The 12,494-nt window shown below is 41.8% G+C and overlaps 1 pseudogene; it reads right to left on the minus strand.

The window, feature by feature from the left end:
• The window catches only part of LOC130034929 (uncharacterized protein C2orf78-like), a 43,670-nt pseudogene that overhangs the window by 11,792 nt on the left and 19,384 nt on the right, over positions 1–12,494 (minus strand).

The following is a 12,494-nucleotide window of genomic DNA, read 5'->3' on the forward strand; positions in this document are numbered from 1 at the left end:
TTTCATCCTAGCCCTGAGATTATATTCAAGGCTCTTTAGGAAAGAGCCTTCTCCTCTTACTGGACTTTATAACCCTGGACCAAGTTTCTCTTTCTCAGAGACTTACCTGTTTCCCCCTCATTCTCTCTCTAACTTACCATTCTTTCTCATGCCATCCTTCAACCCCCAGCCCCTCCAAGTAACAACCACAGTTGACAGCTTCTCAAAATTCAGATCTTTTATTACAAACCAATGAACTATAATGCATCTCTTCAATTTGTGAAAAATATATCAGAAAAAATAAAATGTGTATGGCATTTCAAGTGTTTGTCTAGGGCAACCATCTAGTACCTAAAGTGGCATCAACCATTCCAGCTATTCACATTACATAGCCATGATATAGAGAGATGTCCATCTCTTTTTCTCTCTCGATATAAAACTGCACTTTCCCTAAAGAGGTGTATTTGGCAGCGTTCTCACGCTCCTGCTGAGCCTTCATTTTCACAGCCACACACTCTGGTCTCTGCTCTCTTGTGATGGGCCTTGACATTACTGGCTCGGGAACATTGGGCATTCTCCATGGAATCAGTTGGAAACGGAAGTCTTGGAGGAGAAACTGATTCTGACGTTTGGGTGGAGACTGTCACTCGTGCACAGAGAGTGAATGGGCTCCTGCTGGAAAGAAGTGCTAGCTATTGTCTTGTAGAGAGCAGGCCTAGAAGTTGCGGGATGAGGCTTAGGTCAGCTAGTAGGGTTCAGCAAACCTGGACGAGATGGATTGGTCGAAATGGACTGAGCTGGTTTGGCAGGACGAGGCAAAGATGCAGTGGTTGGCAGGGATGAATTCGCGGCATTTGGCAGATCTGAGTTGGTAGAGCCTGGCAGAGTAAGCTGCAGCAGGACAATGTGAGGCCACCGACTGTGGTCTCCGAGGAACAGGCCGAGCTTGCAGCTTCTCTATGGTTGGAAAAGGCAGAGGTACCAATTTGACCTTCCCAGGAGGTGGCAGGTCATACTGGGATGGAGACGAACGTTCTTCAGCACTGCTACTTGGTTTCTCTACTTGGACCTGAGTTTTCTCAAGGCCTTTTCCATTCTGTGTAGCACCTGGCCAAGGTTTGACAGCTGAGGATGGCTGGAAATCGCTGGGCTTCTTTGAGCTACCCAAGATCCGGGAGGAAGAGAATCCAGGCTTTGGATCACTCTTCTTCCCCAGAGCGTGAAACACTTGCACAGACTCCAGCATGTGCATGCCTAGGCAGCTGCGGGGCTTTTTAAAGGCCTCTTGGCAAAGCTCAGGTTGACTTTCTTTGTGTTTCATCTAGGCAATGGTAGGCTTCTCTTCTGCCTTGACCTTGTTCCAAGTCAGCTTACTCTCCTCAGCATTCTTAGAGTTTTCTCTGGCCCTTTTTTGTCTTCTCCTGCCCATGGCTCTTTTTCTCACTGATCCTGCTTGATGCAGCTTTCTGAGGTTTGCTGTTATGTTTTGCCATGGTCACTGGACAACTTTCACTGACTGCAGCATTACAAATAATCGCTGCTCCCCCTACCAACCATTCTGGGTCTTTTAGCTGGATTTTGGCCTTGGGTTTTCCCTCGAGAGGCTCAGAGGCATCACTTTTGTTCTTCCGGGTTGGATGGGAGTTACTCTTAGTGCCACTTAAATTTTCTTGCACCTGATTCAGAGTGATGGTGTCTGTGGTGTTCATTACCTGCAGATATTTGCATTGGTCTAGGTCTTTTAAGCAATCAAAGAGCTGGGGAAGATGTTTATCTTCCACCAGTGTCGTGATGTCTGCAAAACTACTGCCAGATTCAATCCCCATTTCAAGTGGCCCTGGGTCCTCCAAACGTAGACCATTCTTTCCCTGACCAGTAGTTTCAGTACCAGGCTGTTGCTCTTGGCTGATGGGATCAATGCAGGCCAGGAGCTGGTGGATATCAGGGGTTTCTAAAGGGCACAGTGGAGGATCTTGGTTTTCAATTGGGATCTGGTAGGTCTCAAGAGACTTTGAAAGTCCAATTTTCATCTCATCCAAATTCTTATCTCTTTGTCCATGAGTTCGAGCTGAAAGCAGAGCCAGATTACTATGGGCTGGCGCTATTATGGGAACATCCCTAAGCTCTGGTGGTGGGTTATTCTCAAATATTTGAATCCTGTTACTGAAAGACATGGGCAGTGCTGAATGTTGTGTCAGACCAAATGTCTGACCCAAAGGTTGCAATGCCAGGGAAGTCTCCATTCCCAGGGAATACATCACTACAAAGGAACCAAGGAATAAATCAATCCCTGGTAAATGAGATACTCCCTCCACACAACTAGTGGTGCCTCCATTGTGCACCTACCAGCAATGGGCAAGGCATTGTTACTGGCTCTTCAAAGGATCATTGACAAGGCCCTGTGTCCGAAGATTACATGTTGTAGTTCTTACTGTTGTTTATGTTGTGCCATTTTTCTTGGCTTTCTTTGTTTCAAAGTGTTTTGTGTAAACCACACTTAAAAATAAGTGACTTGGGACAGAGGGATAGTGCAGTCAGTAAATTCCTTGCCCTGCACACTGATGACCTCAGTTTGATCCTCAGCATCACATACGATCTCTCAAGCAGTTTCAGCAGTGCTCCCTGAGCACAGAGCCAGGTATAACCCCTGAGCACTGTGGGCGGTTACCCACTTTCTGCCTCTTCCAAACTAAAGATTTTTTCCCTTTGGGTCACATCTGGCGATGCTCAGGGGTTACTCCAGGCTCTTCACTCAGGAATCACTTCTGTGGGTCCTCAGTAGGCAATACAAGATCCTGAGAATTGAACCCAGGTCAGCCTCGTGCAAGGCAAGAATCCTACCTGCTGTGCTGTAGCTCCAGCCCCTTCCCAAACTAAAGATATTTTTCAACCTAGAGATTTTTAAACTATAAAATGCTATAGAGCTTAACATTAAATAGTCAATTCTTCACGTTCTTGAAAATAAATAAAAGGACAGTTCATATCATGGAATAGGAGAAGGAATGAAGCACCATTTCATCATGAAATCTGTGCTCAAATAGAGATTCTAGGTTTGATAACTTTGGACAGGATCTCTGATTACAAGGTGTAATTAGAATCTCGTTGTACAATAAAGTAAGGGAAAGTTACTGTGCCACCATCACAATCAGAGTTCTGAAATATCTTCAGAAATCACAAAAACCATAGTTTAAGAAATGGTGTTTAATTTCATTGTGGTAATACTGGGGGACTGATCAACTATGAAAATGTGGCATTCCTTGTTAAGCTCTTGAAGGTTTCTTTACGAAACCTAAATGGCCATTATGCTATCATACCTTCCAATCTTCATTAGGAGCTCTTATGTTGAGTGTGAAAATAGGTGCTGTAAAATGATTGAGGGGAGTTTAAACTTAAACTGAGTTTAACTTCAGGTTTCATAAATTAAAAATCTCAATTTATTAAACTCAAATGCCACCTCTCTCTAGACAGTTTCCCATGCAGATTTGACCCCAACATTTGAATGGCAGACTTCCCTTCCCTCCTTTTTACTCACCTTGATAACCTGATTCTGTGATAGGTTGAACAGACACAGAGTAGTAGATTCCAGAGGTGGAGGCTGGTGGTCGGTTCTTTGGGGGCTGGACCTTTTTTTTAGAACCATGACCATTTCTGGGGATAAGTTGCTGTAAGTTTGGAGGGCAGAGCCCCTAACCCCTGTGAATGTCATGGAGACATAAGATTGCAGGCATGAACCAGGTTCTCCAGAAAGAAGAGGTCCCTGAGTGCCCTGATGACAGTAATACACCTGGCTTCCTTCCTGGTAGGGAAGCGACAGGCTATGACTCTATTTTGGAACCTGAGATAGTGTCCTCTCAACAAGACTGGCAGAAAGTGATGGGTACGCAGACACCGTGTTGTTGGTGTCTAAGGTTTTCTCATAACGAGCTGCCATAGACATGGAAGAGACAGCAGTGTCTTGGTCAAAGATAGTCAGAGTAAAGTCTCCCATGGAAGACTTCTTTACAGCGCTTCCTGCAATATCCCATTCCAAAACATTTGGGTAGGAAGCAGCCAAAGTGGATATGTGGCTATGGCCAGACATTCCAGACAGCATCGTTGTGCTAGAATGGTGGTAAAGATAGGCACTACTCATCGGTGGTTGGAAAGAGGTGCCAGAGGCTGAGGGCAGGAGCCAAGTAGAACTACTAGCTGGAGCAGATACTCTGGAGTAGTTGCAGACACTTCCTGGTAAGGAAGCTGCATTGTTCACCACGGGAAGGGGAAGCGGCAGAGAATGTGCAGTTCCCAATATAGACGGATTTTGAAAATTTTCTGTAAGGAACAAGAGGGTGACAAAAGAATCTATGAGACTGAGAATCTCTTACAACGTTTGAGAGGAACAATATTAACTTAGACTTTTAGCTATAGAGAAATTTCTAATACCAACTGTCAACCGAGTTACCAAAAGTCAAAGCATTTGGGTGGTTGAAGGACTGGAACATTTTGGCACTTTGTGTGTTTGTCACCGTGCTCCCAAAGTGAAAACAGAGCTCTAGAAGACTCCGGTGATGTTTATACATGGATTTCTTGCTTACAGCTAGTTTCTTTTTGCCCTAGCTCTACCTGTAGCTTGCTCTCCTATTGAACTCATACATTATTTCCTAGAATGGAAGCATTTTAAAACCAGAAGTAAATGTGATTGCGTTTGGTAGCCAGAAATACGTTTTAAATGAGTAAATAGCAGAATGAAATATAATAAATACAAGAAATGACATTATTATTCCCATTCATACCTCTGAAGATTAACCAGCAAACAACAGGTATTAAACATAGCATACAATTTCAGTAAAACACACAAGAGGTAAAAAAAGATCATTAAGAAAATGGTCACAAAAATTTCAAATTCATTTCAAAAATTATCAACCAGGAAAATGTCATTCCCAATGTTTAAGAATGATCACTAAAATTCAATTTAAATATTTTTAACTTAGGAAAACTCAGACTCCACACAATTGAAATAAGTGTATAATTAGACATGTGAGACTTCACTTTTCCATTTCTTCTTAGAATCTAAAAACAGTTATCAACTGTTATCAAAATGATCTCCTGTTAGGAAGAAAATCTTTGTCATGATGACAAGGAGCCTTAACTTGAAATCTATGTACCACATAAAACAATCAATTCTCCTGATTCAAGTTAAAAGATACCATTTCTTTATTTTAACAAGCAGAGCTGTGTTACTGTGTTTGGCATATCGAATCAAATCAAATACATCAGGGGGAACTTGCAAGGCTCTGCCGTGCGGGCGAGATAGTCTCGGTAGCTTGCTGGGCTCTCCGAGAGGGGCGGAGGAATCAAACTCGAGTCGACCATGTTGGCTGCGTGCAAGGCAAACGCCCTACCGCTGTGCTATCGCGGAGCCAACGTGGTCAGCCAACATGGCTGAACTGAGTTAGATTCCTCCGCCCCTCTCGCAGAGCCCCGCAAGGTACCGAGAGTATCTCGCCCGCAGGGCAGAGGACAGATATGCCAAACACAGTAACAACAAAGTCTCCAACGGTGATGTTACTGGGCCCACTCGAGCAAATCAATGAACAACAGAAGACATTTACCTTTACCTTTACCTAACAAGCAGAGCATGCATGTAGCTTACAAACTAGAATCTAATAAAAAAAACATTGAAGATTCCGTTTCTCCCATCCCCCTAGAAATAACTAGTTTTAGTTATTTATAGGAAGCATTATTTCTGAAGCGTGTTTATATTCAAAACTGCCAAGTGTAAACTTTGTTCTTCTAAGAGATAAGAAGAATAGAAACCACCAGCACGGCTTTCTGTTAAATGTTTTTCCTACTTGTACTCTACTCGAGGCATAGTACACCTTCTAGTCCTAGCAGTTATTGAAGTAAACGGATTTGACTTGATCTCACAATATTTAACTCTATTCTTTCTGTTTTGATTTGAAATCTTTGATTCTCTTCAACATTCTATCCCAAACTGTTTCCCCTTCCTTAATAAATCCCCTCCATAGTCTTTCTTTATATCTATTTTATTCTCCCTCATAGCAACCTCTTCTTCTTGGCTTCTGTTGGTCAATGCTTGATGAAAAAGACCCTAAACTTTCTTACCTTTGAGGATTTGCCTCCCTACCGCTCAGCATTTCACAACTACCCCACACCTCCATTTTTTCTCATCACCTAGTTTAGATAGAAAACTCAAAGACATATGATTGTTACTTTGTAATAGCACCAAATTTAAAATACTAAATTGTGAATACAAGTGGAGGACCGTTACAGATAAAGTATCTTGGTATACATTCACAGTTTTCTATAGGACCTACATTCTTCTTTTTCTATCAGTTACTATCTCTGATTTATTTATTTTTCACGGATATCATAAACAAATCGCTATTAAAAGGAAAAGGAAACAAGGAGAATTAACACTCACATACAAACGTGTATTTGAGCTTCTAAGTCTGTTTAAAATATAATGTAATAAATGAGGAAAAAATTTTGTAGGTGTGAGAAAGAAACTCAATGTCTAAAATCACATGGCAAGTGTCAAAGTCAAGCTACAATGAGGCTTATAAAATTCTAGTGGAATACTTTCTTCCATTATTACATGACGTTTTTACTTGAATACTAGGTTTAGGACAAGAAATCTAATGGAAAGCTTTGAAAAGTATTATTCCTTACCTGACATGGTCAGAGAAGAGGAAATATCGACAAAAGATAGATGAGAAGTGGAGACCATACAAGAGTATGTCTGAACACTGACGCGGAAAACTACAAGTGTCCAGTACTGATGACTGGTCCCTGGTGATTGGTCATTGGTCACTGGTCACTTGCCATGATGATTCAAATTTGTTTACAAACAACTGCATGGGAACCCCAAGATTCTACCAGGTGGTGGTAGGTTTGGTGGGTGAATGATGTCATAAAGCAGGCAGTTGAAAGGTGGAGGCTAGCCAATAAGGAGGTCAGAATCCCAAGAAGAAGACCGGATTGGATAGAGAGAGAGGTAGAAAGAAGGAGGCCAGGGAGATGGAATCCTACAAACAGCTATAACAGTTTCATCGTCCTCAGACTCTGATGTTAGCTAAATTCTCCTTTTATTCTATTGAGCTTACATATTTTATTAATAAATCAATAAAATTCCTAGGTAATCATTTATAGTGCCTTGTTAATCAATAGCATTACATTATTACTAATATATTTTATATAATGTTTAATAAAATTAAATTATATTCGTACTTTATAATATACATTATTACTTACTTTATGCTTTGGAAGTGATGAATTATTATAAGAAATCATCCCTTCACAAAAATCCGTAAGGTTTGAGTATTCTGCTAGCAAATATACACCCAGAAATTATTAGCAGCCAAGGATAGAATAGATGACAAATTATCTGCCAGCTGCAATTTGTGCCAGGCAAACATAAACTTATACTGTTTCGGGTGTTCTACATTTTGGGGACAATATGGCCAAAAATAGAATAGAAAACATTCACAATCTGATTTATTCATTTAGTTTGGTTTTGGGACCTTGTCCAGTCATGCTCAAGGCTTTCTCCTGGTCTACACTCAGGAACCACCCCTGGAGGAGCTCAGTGGACTGGGTGCAAGACAGGTGCCCTGCACACTGAACCATCTCTCCTGCCCCAACAACTTTATATTTTAAGGGTGTCTACTGATTCTCTATGAACTACACCATCCTCTAGTCTCCATGTACCTAGGGCATATTGATGTACTTCCTAACTGTCCTTGATGTCTCTGTCAACTTCAACAGTGGTTCATCTATTGGGTTCTGGTGCGGTTGGGGGAGAAATATTGAATTGGATTGGCCTTTCTGTGAGACCACTGATGGCTGTCCAAGCAACCCTAAAACTTGAAAAACCCAGATGTGTTTTCTACTTGTTTGTCTCATTCTCTGTGACTGACCCCTGCTGGATGGAGGTTGAAAGGGACAATTGGATTTGGCAGATGAGAAACAATTTAGACATATAATTATAACCAATTATTGAGATAAATTACACCACCGATTAGAAAATCTCAAGATGTATGGAATAATTGGGTATCTATAAAGGGAGTCAGAATGTACCCAAGGAATTTTGAAAGCCGTTGTGATTGAAAATAGTGTTGTCACCTGGATCGAAGTGATAGTCCAGGGGCTGAGGCATTTACCTTGCACACGATGGACCTGGGTTCAATCCCTGACATCCATCCCACATGATCGCTTGAACCCTTGAGGATTGCCCTCATACATAGCAAGCACCCTAATCACTGTACTCTGTGTGTGTGTGTGTGTGTGTGTGTGTGTGTGCGCGCGCGCGTGCGTGTAAGAAAAGCTTTGGGTCCAGCCCCAGTGGTGCTCATGTACTAATGTCTCTGTGCTCAGGAGTGAGTCCTGGTGGTGATCATGGGACCATATGTGGTGCTGGAGATAGAACAAGGGTCAGTCACATGGAATATTAATATATTAACCCCTGTATTATTGCTCAGTCCCTGAGTAGGAATATTATTTAGAAGTGAAAAAGAAGAGCCAGTAGGAGCCAGTGCAAAGACAAAATCAGAAAGTTTGCTGGTGAAGGATCAGTCAAGGCCCCAGGGCTGAATTTATACTAGAATTGCAGAGTTGATCAGAGACAGAGACAGGTCCTCAAAGACTAACTTTTTTACTGTGTGTCTTTTTTCAAATAGAAAATATTTTTTGATTCCTAGTAAGCAAAATAAGAGAGAAAGAAAGAAAGAAAGAAAGAAGGGAGGGAGGGAGGGAGGGAGGGATGTAGAGAGGAAGGAAGAAGAGAGAAAAAAGGAAGGAAGGAAGGAAAGAAGGAAGGAAGGAAAGAAGGAAGGAAGGAAGGAAGGAAGGAAGGAAGGAAGGAAGGAAGGAAGGAAGGGAGGGAGGAAAGAAGGAAGGAGGGAAGGAGGAAAGAAGGAAAGAGGGAAGGAGGAAAGAAAGATATATGGAAGGAAGGATGGAAGGAAGGAAGGAAGGAAGGAAGGAAGGAAGGAAGGAAGGAAGGAAGGAAAAAGAAAGGAAAGGAAAGGATAGGAAAAGAAATAAAAAGGAAAGGAAAAGAGTGGAAGAGTGGGAGCCTTATCAGTCATTGTAAGAATGTTGGCTTTGACTTTGGGAAAAATTAGGAGCCATGGGAGAGTTTGAATGGAAAAGGGGTAGCATCTCATGTTTTGAAAGGAACATTATGTGGGTTTTATTTTCCAATTTTAGAGTCAAAAAAGACAGTAGAAAAGCCAGTTAGGATTTTGGTCACAAGATACATTGGTGTAACCCCAGGCCACAAAAGCCAGTCATAAAATTTAGAAGGACAGGGGCTGGAGCAATAGCACAGCGGGTAGGGCATTTGCCTTGTATGCGGCCAGCCAGGGTTCGATTCCCAGCATCCCATATGGTCCCCCAAGCTCCGACAGGAGTGATTCCTGAGTGCAGAGCCAGCAGTAACCCCTGAGCATCCGCTGGGTGTGACCCAAAGAGCAAAATAAATGAATAAATAAATGCTCGAGCGGGCCCAGTAACATCTCCATTGGAGATTTTGTTGTTACTGTGTTTGGCATATCGAATACATCACGGGTAGCTTGCCAGGCTCTGCCGTGTGGGCGAGACACTCTCGATAGCTTGCCGGGCTCTTGAGAAGGGCGGAGGAATCGAACTCGGGTCGGCCATGTTTGCTGCGTGCAAGGCAAACGCCCTACCGCTGTGCTAAATAAATAAATAAAAATTTAAAAATAAAGAAAAAAATTTAGTAGGACATTTACAAAACTTTGGGGGACCCACAGTTGGTGGTGCTCAGGGCTTACTCCTGTGCACAGAGATCACTCCTGCCAGTCTCAGGGGACCGTATGGGATGCCAGTTTTGAATTTGGGTCAACCTTTTTCAGTGCAAGTGCACTACAAGAGCTCAATATCTCTAACATCCTGTATGAGTATCTAGGTAATCAAATCCTAGTTTCAACATAAGATCATCTTACATTCCTTTCAGTGCTCTCCATCATTGTAAAGCTGCATTTTGGGGAGCCATTATAATAAAAATCCAATATACTTTCAAAATCAATATACAGCATGAAGTAAGGCTGACCATGGTTTTTTTTAAATTTTTTAATAGTGAGAAATCATGAGGTACAGTTGCAGACTTACAAATTTTTGTGTTTGGGTTGCAATTATACAATGATCAAATACCCATCCCTCCACCAGTGCCCATTTCCCACCACCACGGATCCTGGTATCCCTCCACCCCCCATCCCCCCATCCCACCCTGCCTCTGTGGCAGGGCATTCCCTTTTGTTCTCTCTCTCTCTAATTGGGTGTTGTGGTTTGCAAAAGAGGCAATGGGTGACAATCATGTTTAGTCTATAGTCTACTTTCTGCATGCTTCTCCCATCCTGGGAGGATCCTCCCAACACCTTTATTTGGTGTTCCCTTCTCTATCTGAGCTCCCTTTTCCCCTAGCATGTATGGCTGGCCTCCAAGTCATGAAGTAAAATTCCTGGTACTAATCTCGGCCATTCTTGGGTGTTAGTCTCCTATTTTGTTACTTTATGTTCCCCAGATAAATGCAATCTTTCTGTGTCTATCCCTTTCTTTCTGAGTCATTTCGCTTAACATGATACTTTCCATGTAGTACCACTTGTATGTAAATTTCGTGACTTCGTCTTTTCTAACAGCTACATAGTACTCCATTGTGTAAATGTACCAAAGTTTCTTTAACAAATCATCTGCTCTCAGGCACTCAGGTTTTTTCCAGATTCTGGCTATTGTAAAGAGTGCTGCAATGAACAGACAATTGCAGATGTCACTTCGACTATACTTTTTTGCCTCTCTGGGATATATTCCCAGGAGTGGTATTGCTGAATCAAATGGGAGCTCAATTTCTAATTTTTGGAGAATTGTCCATACTGTTTTCCAAAAGGGCTGAACCAGTCGGCATTCCAACCAACAGTGAAGGAGTGTCCCTTTCTCGCCACATCCGCGCCAGCACTGGTTGCTTTTGTTCATGTGAATATGGGCCAGTCTCTGTGGTGTGAAATGATATCTCATTGTGGTTTTGATCTGCATCTCCGTGATGATTAATTATGTGGAGCATTTTCTCATGTGCCTTTTTGCCATTCGGATTTCTTCTTTGCAAAAATTTCTGTTCATTTCATCTCCCCATTTTTTGATGGGGTTGAATGTTTTCTTTCTGTGGAGTTCAACCAGTACTTTGTATATTCTTGATATTAACCCCTTATTGGATGTGTATTTGGCGAATATCCTTTCCCATTCTATAGACTGTTTGTATTTTGGTCACTGTTTCTTTTGAGGTGCAGTAGCTTCTTAATTTAAGATAGTCCCATTTATCTATCTCTGTTTTCGCTTGCTTGTCCAGTGGTGTGACATCTTTGAAGACACGATTAGCTTCTATGTCATGGAGGGTTTTGTCAACTTTTTCCTCAATGTACCTTATGGATTCCGGTCTGATGTTGAGGTCTTTAATCCACTTAGATCTTACTTTTGTACATGGAGTTAGGCAGAGATCTGAGCCAACTTTTTTGCATGTAGCCATCCAGTTTTGCCAGCACAATTTATTAAAGAGGCTTTCCCTGCTCCACTTCACTTTTCTTGCCCCCTTATCGAAGATTAGATGCTTGTATGCTTGCGGGGAGATGTCAGTATATTCAACCCTGTTCCATTGGCCTACAGCTCTGCTTTGTTCCAGCACCATGCTACTTTAATTATTACTGCTTTGTAGTAGAGCTTGAAGTTAGGGAGGTTGATTCCTCCCATTTTCTTTTTCCCAAGAATTGCTTTAGCTATTCGTGGGGGCTTATTGTTCCATATGACTTTCAGGAGTGTTTGCTCCATTTCTTTGAAGAATGTCATGGTATCCTAATAGGGATCGCTTTGAATTTAAATAGTGCTTTGGGAAGTGTTGCCATTTTGACAATGTTAATTCTCCCCATCCATGAACAGGGGATATTTTTCCATTTCCTCGTATCCTCTTTCATTTCCTAAAGTAGCGTTTTGTAATTTTATTTGTACAGGTCCTTTACTTCCTTAGTTAAGGTGATTCCTAGGTACTTGATTTTCTGGGGCACAATTGTAAACAGGATTGTTTTCTTCATGTCACTTTCTTCTCTTTCACTATTTACATATAGGAAAGCCATGGACTTTTGGGTATTGATTTTATAGCCTGCAACTTTACTATACAAGCCTATTGTTTCTAGAAGTTTCTTGGTAGAGGTTTTAGGGTTCTCTAAGTATAGTATCATATCATCTGCCAATAGTGAGAGCTTGATTTCTTCCTTTCCTACCCGGATGCCCCTAATATCTTTTTCTTGCCTAATCACTATTGCAAGTACTTCCAGTACTATATTGAACAGCAGTGGAGAGAGTGGACATCCTTGTCTAGTCCCTGATCTTAGAGCGAAGGCTCTCAGTTTTCCCCATTGAGGACGATGCTTGCTTGTGGTAGATGGTTTTAACTATATTGAGGAAAATCCCCTCTATTCCCATTTTGGCTAGGGTTTTCATCATAAATG

This window comes from Sorex fumeus, unplaced genomic scaffold, assembly GCF_029834395.1.
Source record: "Sorex fumeus unplaced genomic scaffold, SorFum_2.1 ptg000006l, whole genome shotgun sequence".
Classification (NCBI taxonomy): domain Eukaryota; kingdom Metazoa; phylum Chordata; class Mammalia; order Eulipotyphla; family Soricidae; genus Sorex; species Sorex fumeus.